The sequence below is a fragment of the Triticum urartu genome, chromosome 6, assembly GCF_003073215.2.
Source record: "Triticum urartu cultivar G1812 chromosome 6, Tu2.1, whole genome shotgun sequence".
Classification (NCBI taxonomy): Eukaryota; Viridiplantae; Streptophyta; class Magnoliopsida; order Poales; family Poaceae; genus Triticum; species Triticum urartu.
The window spans coordinates 472,334,427-472,352,696 of NC_053027.1; positions in this window are offsets into that span (position 1 = coordinate 472,334,427).

Genomic DNA, 18,270 nt, shown 5'->3' on the forward strand with positions numbered 1-18,270 from the left:
AGAACCTCCGCAGAAGGCTTATTGCCACAGCAAGGAGTCTGAAGAAGCAGAAGCAAAGGCTTAAAGCCGCACAAAATACGCTCAACAACAGGTGGAACAAACTGCTCGACAACGAAGAAAAGTATGGGGGAAGTTACCACACAAAGAGCTATCCAAAGCGCAAGCTATTACCTGAATTCGACGATGAGGCCGTAGAGCCCACACAGCCGAAAAATAAAACGGCCAACTGGCCAGATCAACCACCTTGTGGCCGCGATAGAGCGGCTAACAAGGCCACACATAAGTCAACACACGATCTACGTGAGGACTTGCGCCAAAAATCCAGTATGACCAGATCCATCTATGGATCTAGGAAGCGCGCTCCGGCACAAAATCAAAACCGAATACTATAACCATCTGAACGCCATGATACATCCAAATACAGGGGTGCCGCACACCCCCTATGTTTCACCGATGAGGTGCTGGACCACGAATTTCCAGAAGGATTCAAACCAGTGAACATAGAGGCATACGATGGGACTACAGACCCTGGGGTCTGGATTGATGACTTTATCCTCCATATCCATATGGCTCGCGGAGACGATCTCCACGCCATCAAGTACTTGCCCCTCAAGCTTAAAGGACCAGCTCGGCACTGGCTGAAAAGCCTCACCGAAAATTCAATTGGAAGTTGGGAGGAGCGCGAGGATGCTTTTTGGGCTAATTTTCAAGGGACCTATGTCCGACCTCCGGATGCAGATGATTTAAGTCATATAATTCAACAGCCTAGAGAGTCAGCCCGAAAGCTTTGGAACAGGTTTCTCACTAAGAAGAACCAAATTGTCGACTGCCCGGACGCCGAAGCCTTAGCAGCTTTCAAGCACAGCGTTCGAGACGAATGGCTCGCCAGACACCTCGGCCAAGAAAAACCGAGAACAATGGCAGCCCTGACAAGCCTCATGACCTGCTTTTGCGCGGGCGAAGATAGCTGGTTAGCCCGCAGTAGCACCAGTGACCCAAGCACATCCGAAGTCAGGGATGGCAATGGAAAACCACGACGCAGTAAAAGCAAGCGTCGAAATAAAGAAGATAGCCCAGATAATACGGCAGTAAACGCCGGATTCAAGGGCTCTCAACCAGGTCAGCGGAAAAAGCCTTTCAAAGGCAGCAGAGATGGACCGTCCAGCCTAAACAACATTCTAGACAAACTATGTCAGATTCATGGCACCCCCGATAAACCTACAAATCACACCCACAGAGAATGCTAGGTCTTCAAGCAGGCCGGTAAGCTAAACGCCGAACACAAGGGGAGGGAGACACCAAGCGAAGACGAGGACGAACCTCGCCAGCAAAGCACTGGAGGACAGAAAAAATTCCCACCACAAGTTAAAACAGTAAACATGATCCACGTGACGAAGAGGAGAAGCAAACATGCACTCCGAGACATACGCGCCGTAGAGCCCGTCACCCCTAAGTTCAAACCCTGGTTGGCCTGCCCGATCACTTTTGATCACAGGGATCACCCGACAAGCATCCGGCATGAAGGATTGGCTGCCTTGGTGTTAGACCCAATAATAAACAGATACCATCTCACACGAGTCCTTATGAACGGTGGCAGTGGTCTAAATCTGATATATCAGGACATAGTCCGCAAAATGGGGATAGACCCGAAAAAAATCAGCCACAGTAACACTACCTTCAAGGGAGTAATACCAGGCCCAGAGGCCCACTCCATGGGCTCTCTAATACCAGAGGTTGTATTCGGTTCATCCGATCACTACCGAAGTGGGAAGTTAGACTTCGACATTGCTCCATTCCGAAGCGGCTATCAAGCACTACTCGGAAGAACAGCTTTCGCTCGTTTTAATGCAGTACCACATTACGCTTCTCTTATGCTTAAGATGCCTGGTCCACGTGGCACCATCACAGTTAGTGGAAATATTGAGCGTTCTCTATGCGCGGAAGAACGTGCGGCGGCTTTAACAGCCAAGCACTAGACGGCCTCACCAACTAGAATAAATGACAGGTCGTCAAGACCGCGGACACGGTTAGACGAGTCCAGCGCATCACTAGATATACCTGAGATTGGTTTGATGGTTAAACCCTCATAGATGGTACCAGGGGCTTCCCGCGTGTAATCAGGGCTAGTTCGGCTCAACTTGACTTATCTTAAATTGTAATGGTTTATCGAGAATAACCAATTTTTTTGGCACGACAACTTTCACCTAAGTTCTTCTCTTTTACAGATGACAATCGTGCTACACCCGTCCAGGACACGGCACAATGGAGACACAGGCGTAGACGTGTAGTAGGGACCCGCTCAAAGGTTTCTTTTCAGATTAAGACCCTGCGTAAACCTTTTTTACTGTCTCTTGTTGTTCACATCCTCTGAATACTCAATACAACCGAGAAGGATGCTGGCGTTATTGGCATTTCGCCACGTCAAAATATTGCACGTACCTGGACACTCGGGGTTTATTATTAAGGGCAGTGTTTAGCCCGGAATATGTTGTAAAGACCGAATACCTGAGGGAGTGTTCGACGTCGCGAGTTTGGCCTTATATGCATCAGCTCCGAATCATGTCTTTCGTCAAATGTTGGGTTTACCCGGCTCCCGTGTTTTGCTACCTTACGTTCCGCTCTATCGGCTAAGGCGGCACTGGGAGAACTACTGCGATTGTGCCCTGGTTCATCCAGATGAGCACCTTAGTAGAGAAAGCCGAAAACTGACTGTCATGATAAAGCACGAGACTGGTCAACCACTCAATGACTTAGCGGAATCTTCGGGATTCCTCCGCATTAACAAAGGGCCATTTCCCGGTCATGTGCATATGCGCACCGTATTCGGAAGAGTGCGGAGGTACCAGGGGCTATATAGTAGTCCCACCGTCAAACTCCTATGGCTAAGTGAAAGTGTTAAAGCAATATAGTTCGGTTGCCTCGTTCGCTGCGCCACCACTTCCTTAATGGACCAAGATGTTGGATCAAGTGTGAATACGCGTTTTTTGCGAACACCCTCGCATTATATGCGTGGGGGCTGAAGCCGACGACTGCAAACTTTTAGGTTATATACGTATATACATAAACGGCCGCACAGGAGGCATCATAATACTTTCAGGCAAAAGTATAAACACAGACTTTATAATTCAATAAAACATTGTTTTTACAATGGGAATACATGTCACTAGAACATAATATTCTTCAAGCACCGAGCCTCTATTGAATGAGCACCTTCAAGGACTTCTTCAAAGTAGCGCTCGGCAGATACTCGGCCTACGGCCGAACTCTAGGTTGCAATAGCGGTGGCCTCCACCTCTGCCCAGTATGTCTTGACACGGGCAAGTGCCATATGCGCACCCTCTATGCACGCCGACCTCTTCCTAGCGTCGATGTGCGGCACAGCACCAAGTAACTATTGCACTAAACTAAAATAACTATTCGGCCTTGGCCCTTCCGGCCACAGATGATCCACAACAGACCTCATGGCAAGCCCGGACAACCTATGGAGCTCGGCCCACTCGGCCATTCGCTCATTCAACAGCAGCGGACGCACTGGAACATGGAGCTGTGACCAGAATAGCCTTTCCACTTCACGATCTTTTTGATCCTTGAAGTACTCGGCCGCATCAGCAGCACTGGCTGCCAAATCCACGTATGCGTCTGCAGAACTCCATAGTTGATCAAGAGGGACATACTTCAGATCTCCGAACTTCGTCTGCAACAAAAAGGGCTTCCCAGCCGCGATTTCTCCAGCTTGACGCAGCTCCTCCTTCGCCGCTCTGATTTTAGAGCGGGCTTCCTTGGATGCTACCATGGCCTTCTCCAGGTCCGCCGCCTTCGCCCGGCTTACTTTTTCTAGAAGCTGGTAACGGTCGGCGGCATCTTTCAACTCAAAGGCCATCTTGGCTATTTTTCCCTTGCTTTGGCAATGCGCAGCCTATTCGGCCCTCAGCTCTTCGACCGCCTTTAGAGCGGCCGCATCACTATTCCTGGCTTGTTCCTTGGCTCGGGCAAGTTCCGCCCGAAGGGTCTCCACGGCGGCAGCTCCATCTGCAGTCACAACATATTAAAGATACTAGCATCATGCTCCTCTTACTCTGTGTTGATCACCGGAGAAATCACATACCCTATGCCTCGCCGAGCCGCTTGTTGACAAGCACGATGTCGGCATCTGCCGCATCAAGTTGTCGCTTCAGCTCAGCAAACTCACCAGTCCGACTAGCCACCGGACCTTCAGCCACCTGCACATGAAGGCAGCCTGATTATTACCTGGGACTATGATCCTCTGTTTGTCATCGTTCTCGATGGCAACCAGAGTCTCAGGGGCTACTATCTGCATAGGGCACACCTAACGTGTGCGGTACTGTCAAAAACATGCACTATTTCACGTACCTCAAAGCCTTTCAGCAGACTCATAAAAGCTTCATGCAACCTGCTTTCGGCGGATGAAATCCTCTCAATCACCGTACCCATTAGCATATGATGCACTTCTGAGATGGCCGCTTGCCCCAAAAGATCCTTCAGTGCGTCCGATCGCACACCAGGCGGTTCCGGACTCTTTCTGTTGCTCTCTTTAGGAGCCGAATACTGAGGACTTCGGGTGGCCGAAGGATTACCCTCCGGCCTTGGCGGATCAGGAGAAACCCTCCGCGATGACACTTCAGGGTCGCCCGCCTCATGAGGCGGGGTGGCATGGGGAGGTGTTTCGCTCTCCATCATCTCCGGAAGAAGATCCCCCGAAGACGAACTCTGTCGAGAAGGGCTATGATCCGAACTACAAGATACATGCTTCGGTTATTGTCTTCAGAAGTAATGTAGGATATTTTTACTATTAAGTACTTTTTGTTTACTTACAGCTCGGTAGAGGGCTGATCCCCTTGCGGGCACTTTGCGGCAAGAGTACCCTCCGAGGCAGGACCCTCTGGCGAAGATTTCTTCCCCCGTTTGGAAACCTTTGTTTCCGGGTCTTCAGAGGTGGTCCTCTTCCTTCCTTGGGGAGAGGGAATTTCAGATTCTTCTCCCTAGTTATCCTCCTTCGTGGAGGCACTAATTCCCCCGGTTTGGATGAATAATGAGTGAGGCCTGCTTTCAGCCTCTTTATTCCCCCCTTTATCTTCCCCTGAGGGCGCCTGATAAGGCACCGGCTCGAGCATTCTAGCCAGTACTGGATCTGCTGAGCCTTCGGGAAGGGGGACGAACACCTGATCATATTCGCCTTTGTTACCCGGTCCTGGTCAAAGAGCGACCTTTCAGAATGATGTTGTGATAAATAAGAAAACAACGCGTTCGGCCACAGGGTTACTTACTTGGGTATCTGGACGTTTGCAGCTCAGACCCGCATCCTCGGTGGTGTCCGGACACCTTATTTGTGGTCCGAAGAACAATTTGTACATCTCTTTGAGCGTCATGCCGAGGAAGTGCTGAATAGTTCGCGGTGCTTCCGGGTTGAACTCCCACATACGGAGGGGTCGACGTTTGCAAGGCGGGACTTGACGACTAGCATGACTTGCATTACCGTGGCCAGGCTGACATCTCTCTCTAAGAGATCTCGGATGCGACTCTGCAATATCGGCACATCATTTATTGGCCCCCAGTCCAGCCCCTTGTTGATCCATGACGGCAGTTGTGATGGGGGGCCCGAGCGAAAGGCTGGGGCGGCTACCCACTTGGTACTCCGGGGAGCTGTGATATAAAACCACTCCCGTTGCCATAAACTGGACACCTCTGGGAAGGAACCCTCTGGCCATGGAACATCAGCGCTTTTGCTTATTGCGGCACCTCCGCACTCTGCGTGTCGCCCCTCGATCATCTTCGGCTTCACACTGAAAGTCTTGAGCCACAGGCCGAAGTGTGGGGTAATGTGGAGGAAGGCCTCACACACGACGATGAACGACGAGACATGAAGGAGGGAATCCGGGGCCAGGTCATGGAAATCCAGCCCATAATAGAACATGAGCCCCCTAACAAAGGGATCTAGAGTGAGGCCTAGCCCTCGGAGGAAGTGAGAGATGAATACAACGCTCTCGCCGGGTTCGGGAGTGGGAATGACCTGCCCTCGAGCAGGCAGCCTGTGCGAGATTTCGCTGGTCAAATACCTGGCCTCTCTTAGCTTCTTGATGTCTTCCTCTGTGATAGCGGAAGGCATCCACCGACCTTGAAGGTTGGATCCGGACATGGTTGAAGGTCCGAAGCGCTTGACCTGAGCCTTGGGTGTTGGAAACTCGAGGTGGGGGAAGGATTTGATTGAGTATGAGAGGGAAAAAAGGACAGGCCTTGGCCTCTTTATAAAGAGGGTGAATATCAAGCGTCCTGCTCGTGGCCGTTTGGGACTTGCCTAAAATCGAGGAGTCATACCAACAGGCACGATTGGGTTACCCACGTCCGTATTGATGAGAATCCCGTAATAAGGGGGACACGATCTCTGCTTTGACAAGACGTGTCAAGAAAACCGCCTCGCGATATGTGCAGTGCTGGTTGAGAAAACAGTTCGAATAATGACTGGGCCATGGCATGATGTCATGTTGCTAAACGTGTCAGCAGATTAGATTTGTGAAGATATTATTTTCTCTACGGTGGTATGTGGAACTTGTTTTGCAGAGCCGGACACTATCCTTGTGTTCAAAATCTATTGTGGAGTATTCGGAGGAAGAACCCGCCTTGCAATGCCGAAGACAAATCTGTGCGCCGGACTCATCGTCATTGAAGCCTGGTTCAGGGGCTACTGAGGGAGTCCTGGATTAGGGGGTCTCCGGACAGCCGGATTATATCCTTTGGCCGGACTGTTGGACTATGAAGATACAAGATTGAAGACTCGGCCCCGTGTCCGTATGGGACTCTCCTTGGCGTGGAAGGCAAGCTTGGCAATACGGATATGTAGATCTCCTTCCTTGTAACCGACTCTGTGTAACCCTAGCCCCCTCCGGTGTCTATATAAACCAGAGGGTTTAGTCCGTAGGACAACAACAATCATACCATAGGCAAGCTTCTAGGGTTTAGCCTCTACGATCTCGTGGTAGATCAACTCTTGTAATACTCATATCATCAAGATCAATCAAGCAGGAAGTAGGGTATTACCTCCATCGAGAGGGCCCGGACCTGGGTAAACATTGTCTCCCCCGCCTCCTGTTACCATCCGCCTTAGACGCACAGTTCGGGGGCCCCTACCCGAGATCCGCCGGTTCTGACACTGACAGTTACTATCGAATGCCGAGGGTGATACCTCATCAGCACTTCTGATGTTAACCTTGTAGGTTAGTTCATTGGTGATGGTCATCGAGGGTGATTTCTCCTTCTCCACTCCCGATAACGACACTGTCGTGCAACTCCTCAAGAGTGCACCTCGAGGGTGATTCCTCCTTCGTTCACCTTGATGATAACATCATGTGGAATTCCATCGAGGGTGATTCCTTAGGGTTCCCCTTGGTGTTAGACACACGGTTACTATGGTTACTATGACTTTACACTGAACCATGTTACTAAAGATGGGTCGGCCCTGAGGGGTACCCGCGCGAGCTTAATTGCGAGTGATGTGGAGTCGGGTTGACCTGGAAGGTGTTCGCGAGATAATTACGAGGCGTGGCCGGGCATTCTTAGCCCTTGCCGCAAGTCCTCGAGACGGGGCGACGGGGTCACATCTTTTGTGAGTCTCTGCTTGTTACCGCGCGTTCCTAATACACTACAATTTGGATATTTGATCTAAGGGGCCTCTGGCTTGATAGCACTAACCATCACATGGGCATAGTATGGGTGTTCTGCGTCGTATGCATCAGCCGAAGCTTAATAGATGTCATGCGACTGAGTGGCGCACGCCGGGTTGGACTGTGTAAGCACCTGCCTTTTTAAGGAGGTAACTAGGTCTGCTCACCGGCCGCCCACGCAACATGCAAGAGTTCCCGGGGCGATGGCCCAAGACCCCTGGGGGCATAGGTTTAGTCTGGCATGCTGACCTCTCTATTAAGCCTAGGTCGGGTTGCGGCGTATTGTTTGGCCAAGGCCGGGCATGACCCAGTAAAGTGTGTTCGGCTAGAGTTAAGCGAGCGTAGTGGGTAAGTTGGCGCACCCCTGCAGAGAAGAAAACATCTATCGATAGCCTGTCCTACGGTAACGGACACTCGGAGTTGCTCCGGGATTGTTTTCTCGCAGGGAGTCGAGGAAGTGATCTATGTGCAATGTTATAACATACTTACTAATATTATAATATGCCACTCTTATCTTTTCTGATGTTGCAAGATGCTTGGAGCTGCTTGAAGATGCTAGTCTTCGATAGGCAAGGCTTTCCCCTTCTCTTCTGGCATTCTGCAGTTTAGTCCACATATACAGCACATTCCTTTGATACAGATGCATATTTAGTTTAGATCTGATGTAAGTCTTGTGAGTACTTTGTATGAGTACTCACGGCTGCTTTGCTACCTCTTTTCCCCCATACCCAATTGTTGCGACCAGATGATGGATCCCAAGAGCCAGACGACACCACTGATGACTACTACTATCCTGAGGGTGCCTACTACTACGTGACGACCGCTGACGACCTGGAGTAGTTAGGAGGCTCCCAGGCAGGAGGCCTTGCCTTTTCGATCGATGTGCTTTGGTGCTAGCCTTCTTAAGGCAAACTTGTTTAACTTATGTCTGTACTTAGATATTGTTGCTTCCGCTGACTCGTCTATGATCGAGCTCTTGTATTCGAGCCCTCGAGGCCCCTTGTTGGGGATATGATTACTAGAGGTAAACCGGCTAGGAGTGGCCGGGTTAGCTCCATGAAGATAGAAGCCCAAGAAGACGTGAGGATGGAGGCGATTTACGAAGGCCCAAGGCCCAAAGGTGGGTTAAAGGCATGTAGATGTAAACCGACTCTTTCATGTAACTTGTATTGTAAGTTAAAGGAATAGAGACCGAGCCGGACACGTTTATGATCCGGCCTCGGGACTCTGTAGACCGGCGGGCGTCAACCTATGTATATAAAGGGACGACCCGGCAGCGGTTTAGGGACAACAGACAACAACTCGAGAGCCAGGCAAAGCGGATTCGCTCCCTGGTCATCGAAACCCTAGCAATACCAATCACAACTAGACGTAGGCTTTTACCTTCATCGAAGGGGCCGAACTAGTATAAAACCCCTCGTGTCCCCTTGTCTGGTTTAACCCCTTTCAGCTAACCCATAGTGATGGCTCCACGACTAAGTCCTTTCACGAGGACATCTGCCGTGACAAACCCATGACAATTGGCGCCCACTGTGGGGCTATCGCACGATGGTTTCGAGTTCTTGAAGGGCAGCTTTGATGGACTCAAGGGATATGCTGTGGGCCGGATGACGAAGAGTCATCGCGACAAGCTCTACATCGACGACGCAGGATGGGGTCCCGAGGCCGGTTCAATCGAATACGGATACCGGGTCCCTTTTGGTGGGATTCACGTCTTCATCGGCAAGATCGGCGAACCGGGCCCTGAGCCGGACACCTGCACCGACATCATCGAGATGGCTCAGCGTGCAAGCCCGTCCCCGGTTTAGCCCGCAGCAAGGCATGTCTTTGTAGGTGTCGTCTAGGGAGCAGAATATGAGGATGGACCGGCATCTGATGGAGAAACCGTTGTCTGTTCTGACAATGAGTCTTCGACTGGAGAGACCGAATCGATGTATCAGTTGCAGGACGGCCGGATTAGCGGGGGTTTCGATGGCAACAGTATTTCGGACCCCCTCGATCTGCCAAACTGGGTCGCTATCTTCATGGTCGGTACGCAATCAGCACACCACTCATCAACCGCCGCGGCAATGCTCTCTGGTTCAGCGACAGCAACGCCAGCGGGAGCAGGGGGCTCTGCGCCGCCTCCGGCTCAAGTACTGTCTGATTTATTCAACGCTTTGGCAACATTGATGGCCGCGGAGGTGGACGCAGCAGCCCAGGATCAGCACAATGCGGAGATTGCAAAGGTGAAGGATCAGATAACTCAGGCTAAAGTGGACCTAGCGGCAGAGAATTCTAGGATGGCTACAGAATGGGCCGAGTTGGAAGCTCAGGCCTACCGGCTTAGACTGGATCAAAATGCCTCAGAGGAAGTCATGAGAAGAAGATACCGATCGCATCTCCCGCCGGGTTATGAGCCAAGAAATCTCTTCAACACGCCAGGAGCAGGAACTAGTAACCAGCCAGTATTAAACCGGACGGAGGCATCGGGGACGAGAGCGCCGGTTCAGCCGCGCACGATGGACCCACCTCGTCAGAACAACATTGTGCCACAGTATGTTCCAACGCCCTGGGGGCATTACTCCAACCCGTTGGACAACATTGTGGCCGCCGCTTCACGATTGGCAGCCCTCCTAACCGACGGCGAGTCACCAGTTGTGATTGAGGCACGACGAGCCAGAGAGCTCCTTCAAACAGCTTTAAATCAGCAGCAGGCTTATTCACACAGTCGCGAGAGGATTCATTCCACCCCCCGCCCGAGCCAGAGCTACAGCAGGCACGTTGAGGATGAACCGGCCGTGTCAAGCAGTGCACGTCGCCGTAACTCGCCGCGAGGGCACCACCCGGCAAGCGGAGGTGCTAATGCGCAGGATGTGGTGGATCATGGTCGCGCACGTCAAGAGGCCGAGATAGCGGCTCTGCATGGAGTTCGTCAACCTACTCCGGTTCAACCTACCGCTTCAGTGGAGCCATGTGTGGTCTTCAGCTCCTTAGGGGTGCCGTGTCTCACCCCCGCCTTGCGTAATGTGCGACTGCCCAAGGATTTCAAAGGCCCTCGTAAGGTGCCTAATTACACCGCCGATTTACAACTAGAGTCATGGGTTGAAAGTTATGAGATGGCAATGGAGATGTTGGATGTGGATGAAGCGGTGTGCGCTAAATACTTCACCATGATGTTGGAGGGGACATCTCGTACGTGGTTAAAGAGCTTACCAGTTAACTCCGTCGGATCATGGGCCGAGTTAAAACACCGGTTTATCCAGAATTTTAAGGATACTTGTAAGCAGCCTATGTCAATTGTGGATCTGGCTGCTTGTGTCCAAGAGGATGGGGAGTCTACAACCCATTGGGTGAAGCGGGTCTCGGCTATCCTGCATTCATCGGATCGCATCAATGCGGACACAGCAGTATTAACGTTGGAGGGCGATTGCCGGTTTCTACCGTTAAAACAGAAGTTAGGAAGGCTCAAATGCCACTGCAATGATATGGCGACGCTTATGGCCACTTTGGTTAAATACGCCGATTCAAATAATACCAAGGACCCTGAGTCAGAGGAGGACAAACCGGGGAAAGGGAAGAAGATCGGCAACACCAAGGGATAGCAGCATAACCCGGCAGGTCATGGAACAATGGTAAGCGCAAGGCAAATAATAGTCTGGACTTTGTCGCTAACACCAATGCTCAGGATAACGGTCAGCGTCGTAAGGGTAAACAGCCCAGAGGGGCGGAGGTTCAAGCCCCAATCTGGAACGCCTGTTAAATCAACCTTGTCCAAAGCATGGATCAAAGGAGAGACCAGCTTCACATATTTGGAAGGATTGTTATATCATGCGGGAATTCAAGAACTCCAATATGTTTTAGTATGACAATGGCCCGCCCGGCGGTTCAGGAGGTGGTTTTCACGGGCCGGGTTATGGAGGTGGCGGCTCCGGTTCGGGATTTCAGGGTAATCAAACCGTACATAGCAATCAAGGGAACCAGGGCAACCAGGGAAGTTATAACCATTAGGGGAATCAACAGCAGCAGTAGTCGGGTTACCAGAGCAATCTGAAGCAGTTAAATAGTGGGCAGTATCACGTCTTCACCACTAGCTTGTGCAAGCGTGATCAGAAGCTTCACAAGAGGGCCATGAACTCTGTTGAACCGGTTGTGCCTCAGTATTTGCGCTGGTCTGAGCAACCCATTTTATGGAGTAGAGAGGATCACCCACCCCGGGTTGACAATCCGGGTCATCTAGCCTTAGTGGTGGTACCTCAGGTTGGGGGGTATAAGTTCACCAAGGTGCTCATGGATGGGGGAAGCAGTATCAACATTCTATATTATGATACCTTCCGTCGTATGGGGTTGACAGATAAGAATCTTAAACCATCAAACACTGTTTTTCATGGTGTTGTGCCAGGTAAATCTGCATATCCAGTGGGCAAGATAGCCCTAGAGGTGGCCATTGGAGATGACCATGATTCAAGGTCAGAAACATTGACTTTTGAGGTGGTGAAAATCAAGAGTCTGTATCACGCCCTGTTTGGGAGACCGGCTTATGCCAAGTTCATGGCAAGGCCGTGTTATGTTTATCTACAGCTTAAGATGCCAGGTCATAAGGGGACCATCATAGTACATGGGAGCAGGAAGATTGCGTTGGAATGTGAGGAAGGTGATGCGACGTATGCTGAGTCGGTTTGTGCCACGGAAGAGCTGAAGTTTTATATGGACAAAGTTGATCCGGCAGACATGACTTCTTTGAAAAACCCGACTACGGAGCACGATCCGGTGTTGAAGTTTAAATCGGCCACAGATACTAAGATGGTTGATTTTGTTCTTGGCGATTCATCCAAGCAGTTCAGCATCAGCGCTAACCTGGATCCCAAATAGGAAAGCGTGCTCATTGAGTTCATCCGTGAGAACCGGGAAGCCTTCTGACATGCCAGGTGTACTGAGGGAACTCGTTGAGCACACACTTAATATTGATCCTAAGTTTAAACCGGCCAGACAGTTTCTCCGCCGCTTCAACGAGGAAAGGCGCAAGGCTATTGGTGAAGAGGTAGCGCGGTTGTTGGCCGCAGGGTTTATCGTGGAGGTCTTTCACCCGGAGTGGCTGGCTAATCCGGTGTTGGTTCTCAAGAAAAATGGCACTTGGCGTATGTGTGTGGACTACACAGACTTGAACAAGGCTTGCCCAGCAGATCCCTTTGCCCTCCCTTGTATTGATCAGATTATTGATGCCATAGTGGGTTGTGACCGTTTGTGTTTTTTGGATGCTTATTCTGGTTATCAGCAGATCAAAATGGCAGTTAAGGACCAGGAAAAGACAGCTTTTATAACTCCCTTTGGAGCCTTCTACTATTCTCCATGCCCTTTGGGCTCAAGAGTGCCCAGGCGACTTATCAACGATGTGTTCAGAATTGTCTTCATAAGCAGATTGGGCGCAATGTTCATGCATATGTGGATGATATTGTGATAAAGTCCAGGAAAGAGGAAACATTGATAGATGACCTAAGAGAAACCTTTGATAACCTCTGTGTTTACAAAATGATGCTTAATCCGGACAAATGTGTTTTTGGTGTCCCGGCAGGCAAACTCTTGGGTTTTCTGGTATCAAATAGGGGCATTGAGGCTAATCCGGAAAAAAAATCAGCAATCACGTCTTTGGCTAAACCGGCGTGTATCAATGACGTTCAACGTTTAGCCGGCCGGATTGCGGCTTTAAGCCGGTTTATCAGTCGTCTCGGGGAGAAAGCTATCCCTTTATACCAGATGTTAAAGAAAATGGATGACTTTGTCTGGAGTGATGCGGCTGATAAAGCGTTTGAGGATCTGAAGAGGCAGTTAGCTGAACCGCGTGTGCTTGCAGCCCCGGTCGATAAAGAGCCGTTACTGTTGTATGTGGCTGCTAATGCCAGGGCTGTTAGTGTGGCTATTGTTGTGGAGCGCAAGGAGGCTGGAAAGGAATATCTGGTTCAACGGCCGGTTTATTATATCAGTGAGGTGCTTATCGAATCAAAGCAGAGGTATCCACATTGGCAGAAGCTGGTGTATGGGGTGTTTATGGCAAGCCGGAAGCTCAAACATTATTTTCAGGGTCAACCTATCACAGTCGTCAGTTCAGCCCCTCTGGGAGATATCATTCAAAACAGAGAAGCAACTGGCCGGATTCCAAGTGGGCTACTGAGCTTGGACCTCACGGGCTCAAGTATACACCTCGCACAGCAATCAAATCTCAAGCACTTGTGTACTTCATCAATGATTGGACAGAGTTGCAGGCACCAGAGGAAAAGCCAGATAACACATATTGGACTATTCACTTTGATGGGTCTAGGCAATTGGAGGGCTCGGGGGCTGGAGTTATATTAACTTCCCCACGAGGTTACAAATTTTGTTATTTTCTTCGCTTAATGTTCCCTTGTACTAACAATGCAGCTGAGTACGAGGCCTTACTCCACGGTCTTTGGATGGCTAAGGAGATGAACTTAAGCCGGGTTAAGTGCTTCGGTGACTCGGACCTGGTGGCTCAACAGGTATCTGGCACTTGGGATTCTAAGGACCCACTCATGGCTGCGTATCGACGAGAGGTGGACATAGTGGCTGGTCATTTCAAGGGTTATCAAGTTGACCATATAGACCGGCGAAAGAATGAAGCGGCGGGCGCTTTAAGTCGCCTTGGCTCTTAGCGTAAACCGGTCCCACCTAATGTTTTCCTCGACGTCCTCCATAGTCCGTCGGTTAAGATACCAACAGAGGAGGAGTTGGCTATTCCTGACCCGGAGGCCCAATTGGTAGCAGCTTTGCATGTTATACCGGATTGGACAATCCCATACTTGGCTTACATGAACCGGGGCGAGTTACCAGAGGATGAAACCCCGGCCCGGCAGATAATCCGGTGTTCCAAATCAATGACCATAATCAACGGGGAGTTACATCGTTACAGTGTCACAAGGGCAATTCAGCGTTGTGTCTCTCCTCAAGAGGGTTGTGAGATTTTGCGAGAAATCCATGAAGGGGATTGTGGTCACCATGACGGTTCAAAATCCTTGGTAGTTAAGGCTTTCCGTCACGGTTTCTATTGGTTGACAGCTCATGCTGATGCTGAGGATTTAGTCAAGAGGTGTGATGGTTGTCAAAAATTTGCATGCCGCGCTCATATTCCGGCTCAAGAGTTGAGGATGATTCCAATAACTTGGTCGTTTGCAACTTGGGGGCTCGATATGGTTGGACCCTTTAAGAGATCCAAGGACAAAAAGACCCACCTATTAGTGGCAGTTGACAAATTCACCAAGTGGGTGGAAGCAGAGCCAGTCAGTAAGTGTGATGCAGCCACGGCGGTTCAATTCATTAAAAAGGTGATCTTCCGGTTTTGTTTCCCACACAGTATTATAACTGACAATGGTACTAATCTGTCAAAGGGTGACATGGAGGAATTTTGCCAACGTGAGCACATCCGGCTTGATGTAGCATCAGTGGCTCACCCCCAGTCTAATGGTCAAGATGAGCAGGCAAATCAAGAAATTTTGAAAGGTATTAAACCCCGGCTTATGGTTCCTTTAAAGCAGACGCCGGGTTGTTGGGTAGAGGAGTTACCTTCTGTGTTATGGAACATCAACACCACATCTAACAGATCTACGGGTTACACGCCTTTCTTCATGGTTTATGGAGCAGAGGCGGTTCTTCCTAGTGACATCCGTCACGACTCGCCCCGCGTGGTAGCTTATGTTGAAGCCGATAATGAGAAGGCACGTCGGGACTCACTGGACCTGTTTGATGAGGAGCGTGATCTCGCAGCAGCATGTTCTGCGATTTACCAACAAGATCTCCGATGTTATCACAGCCGTCGGGTTAAGACCAGAACTTTTCAAGAAGGCGATCTGGTGCTCCGGCTCATCCAGGATCAGACTGATATGCACAAGTTATCCCCACCTTGGGAAGGACCTTTTGTGGTCAGCAAGAATCTGCACAACTGGTCATACTACCTCATTGATGTTCGAGAGCATAAAGACTCACGTAAATCGGAGGAGGAGACCAAGCGGCCATGGAATATAGCTCTTCTTCGGCCTTACTATACTTGAGCTACAGGCCCTTCTTATGTACATATTTATGACAATGTATATATTATATAATAAACCGGAGCCTCGAATAAAGCGGAGTCCCTGTTCTTTTTACATCATGTGTGAGCCTACAAAGAGCTTCTACTGACAAAGCAGAGTTTTGTTAAACCGGCCTCTACGGCCACACGGATATAAAGAAAATCACTAGGGGGCTTGGTCATATCAGAACTATAGCTACACCTCTTGATCGGTTTAAAACCAAAAAGGGATATCACTGGGGGGGCTCGGTTGTTTTCACACCATGGCTACACCTCTTGATAGGCTTTAAAGCCAAAAGGAAAATTATGTGGAGCCAAAGAGAATCTGTTGAATTGAGCACAGTTCAAACATAGGTCACCACTGAGCATAGCTCACATATTACCTGGGGGCTCCTAGCTTCTCAAAGAATAGTGAGCTTGAACCCTTGTAATAGGCTATCAAGCCAGGCTTGGAAGCTAGGTGTATTCACCTAAAACCCCGGGTTATCCTGCCTCTTTAAGTAAGCCACTTCGTCCAGGTAAACCTGGTATGACCCATCGAACGTTTGACAAGTCAATCCCATGGACCCTGAATTTGTCAAAGTTAAAACGGTGATTGGTTAAAGATTGAGGTCCATCTTAACAGGCTTTGCAAAATGGTTTAACTCGGCGGCCTGGCAGCCCATGAAAAGCCTTGTATATTTTTTATCTTTGTTGTTTCTTACGATAAGGGATTTATGAATATTTTTTTGATAAACCGGTGTTCTTTACAACCCGGCATGACTTTCAACGCTTAGTTGTCAGTACATGATCAGTTTTAAACCGGTAGTATATTCTTCCGGTCTGGTTTTGACTATATGTTATCAGCATTATGCGGCTATTATAGCGCAATACGGTTTTTATATGAACCGGCAAGAGGGCAAGGAGTTATCAACACTCCGAATTGGTGTTCTTCACCTTTACCATACAAGCAGTTGGTCAGCCAACGAGGTATGTCACAGATATCATTTATTTTATCTGGTTAATATAAATCTTGGTTATCCATCCAAGTTATGTATATATTTTTGGGGCATCATGACCCGTCCAGTGGTAAACCACTAGGACGCTTTTAAGTTCTTATATGCAGGAACAAAAAGTATAATGGACTATGCATAAATAGATACCAAAAGTGGAACAAATTTTCAAAGTATCAAGCATCACAAGCATGCTCGATGGCATGGCAGATAAAGGTGTTTTTTCTATCCTATTACAAGGACCTTCAAAACGGCCCAAATTGAATAATTGTTCTCAAGCAGTGGCAGACTGTGGCTGATAAACTGGACGTCGGTTTAGGATTCTTCATCGGGACGGCTTGACGATTGAGGGTCATCTTGTGCAGTTGCATCCTCTTCATCCCTCCCAGACGCTGGAAATCAACCGTTGACCAATCGATTCCGGTTAAAGCTTGAAACACGGCTTCTTCATGGATAAGGCTGGAGGGGTCAATGTCAGGAGCGTAAGTATGCTTACGGATTGGAGGCACAAGCTCTTCAACTTCATGGATCACAGCGGGCTGTCTTTTTTCCTCAGCATCGTAAACCGGTTGGAAGTGAGATAAATCTGTGTCCTCTGCCAGTTTGCTTGCTATTGACCGCATCTCCTTTGTTAGCCTTCGCAGATCGTCATTATTGCAGTCTGAGTCGTCTTCCTTCACGCCAGGATATCCTTTGATGATATCTGCCGGTTCAAGATCCGGAATCCATGCCTTGGCCCAGATTAGCGCGGTCAGCGCTCCGGATCTTGCGGCTGCTCTCTTCAGTTCGGTGATCCGGGCAGGTAGCATGGCCAGTTTCTCAAGTGTTTCCTTTATCAACGATGCCGCCGGCTTGTTATATGTCGCAGTGCAAATAGCACGCTGGGATCCAGAATATAGCTGTTCCATTAAGGTGTACGCCGCTTTAAGTTTCATCCGCATGTTAGAGCCCAGATGAGCAATGCGGGTGCCTATCACGGTTTAGTATCAGTAAACCGGTCAATGATAAGATCTTATGAATTAGACAAACGGCATGAGGAGGTACTTACCAAACACAGCGGACGTCATGGCATCAATCTGCCGCTTCAAGCCGGTCAGTTCGTCTACCACTGTCTTTAGGGCTGCTTCTGCATCCTCGGCTTTCCTAGTTAAGCCGGCCTTTTCTGTTTCCCAGTCAGCACGTTCCTTGTTGAAGGTTTCTTTCAACTTTTTCATAGCTGCCAGGGCATTGGTCAGCTCCTCTTTGGCTCTGGAAGCCTCTGCTTGTTGAGACTTTACGTTCTCTTGAAGATCAGTGGTTTGAGCATCCCTCTTACTCAGCTCGGCCTGCAACGGCGAAGATATATCAACAACGGGATATGTATTTTCTAAGTACCAAGCGTATAACAAGTTATGCACTTTATACTTGGGGGCTAATGCCTATTTGCTCTATTATCAACAAATCTTTCACAAGTCTCAAGTACAATGCAAGCATTATCCTTAACACTTGGGTGCTAATGTACGTCTGTTCAAAACTGACGCATTGATTCAAGACCCAGTTTACCTCG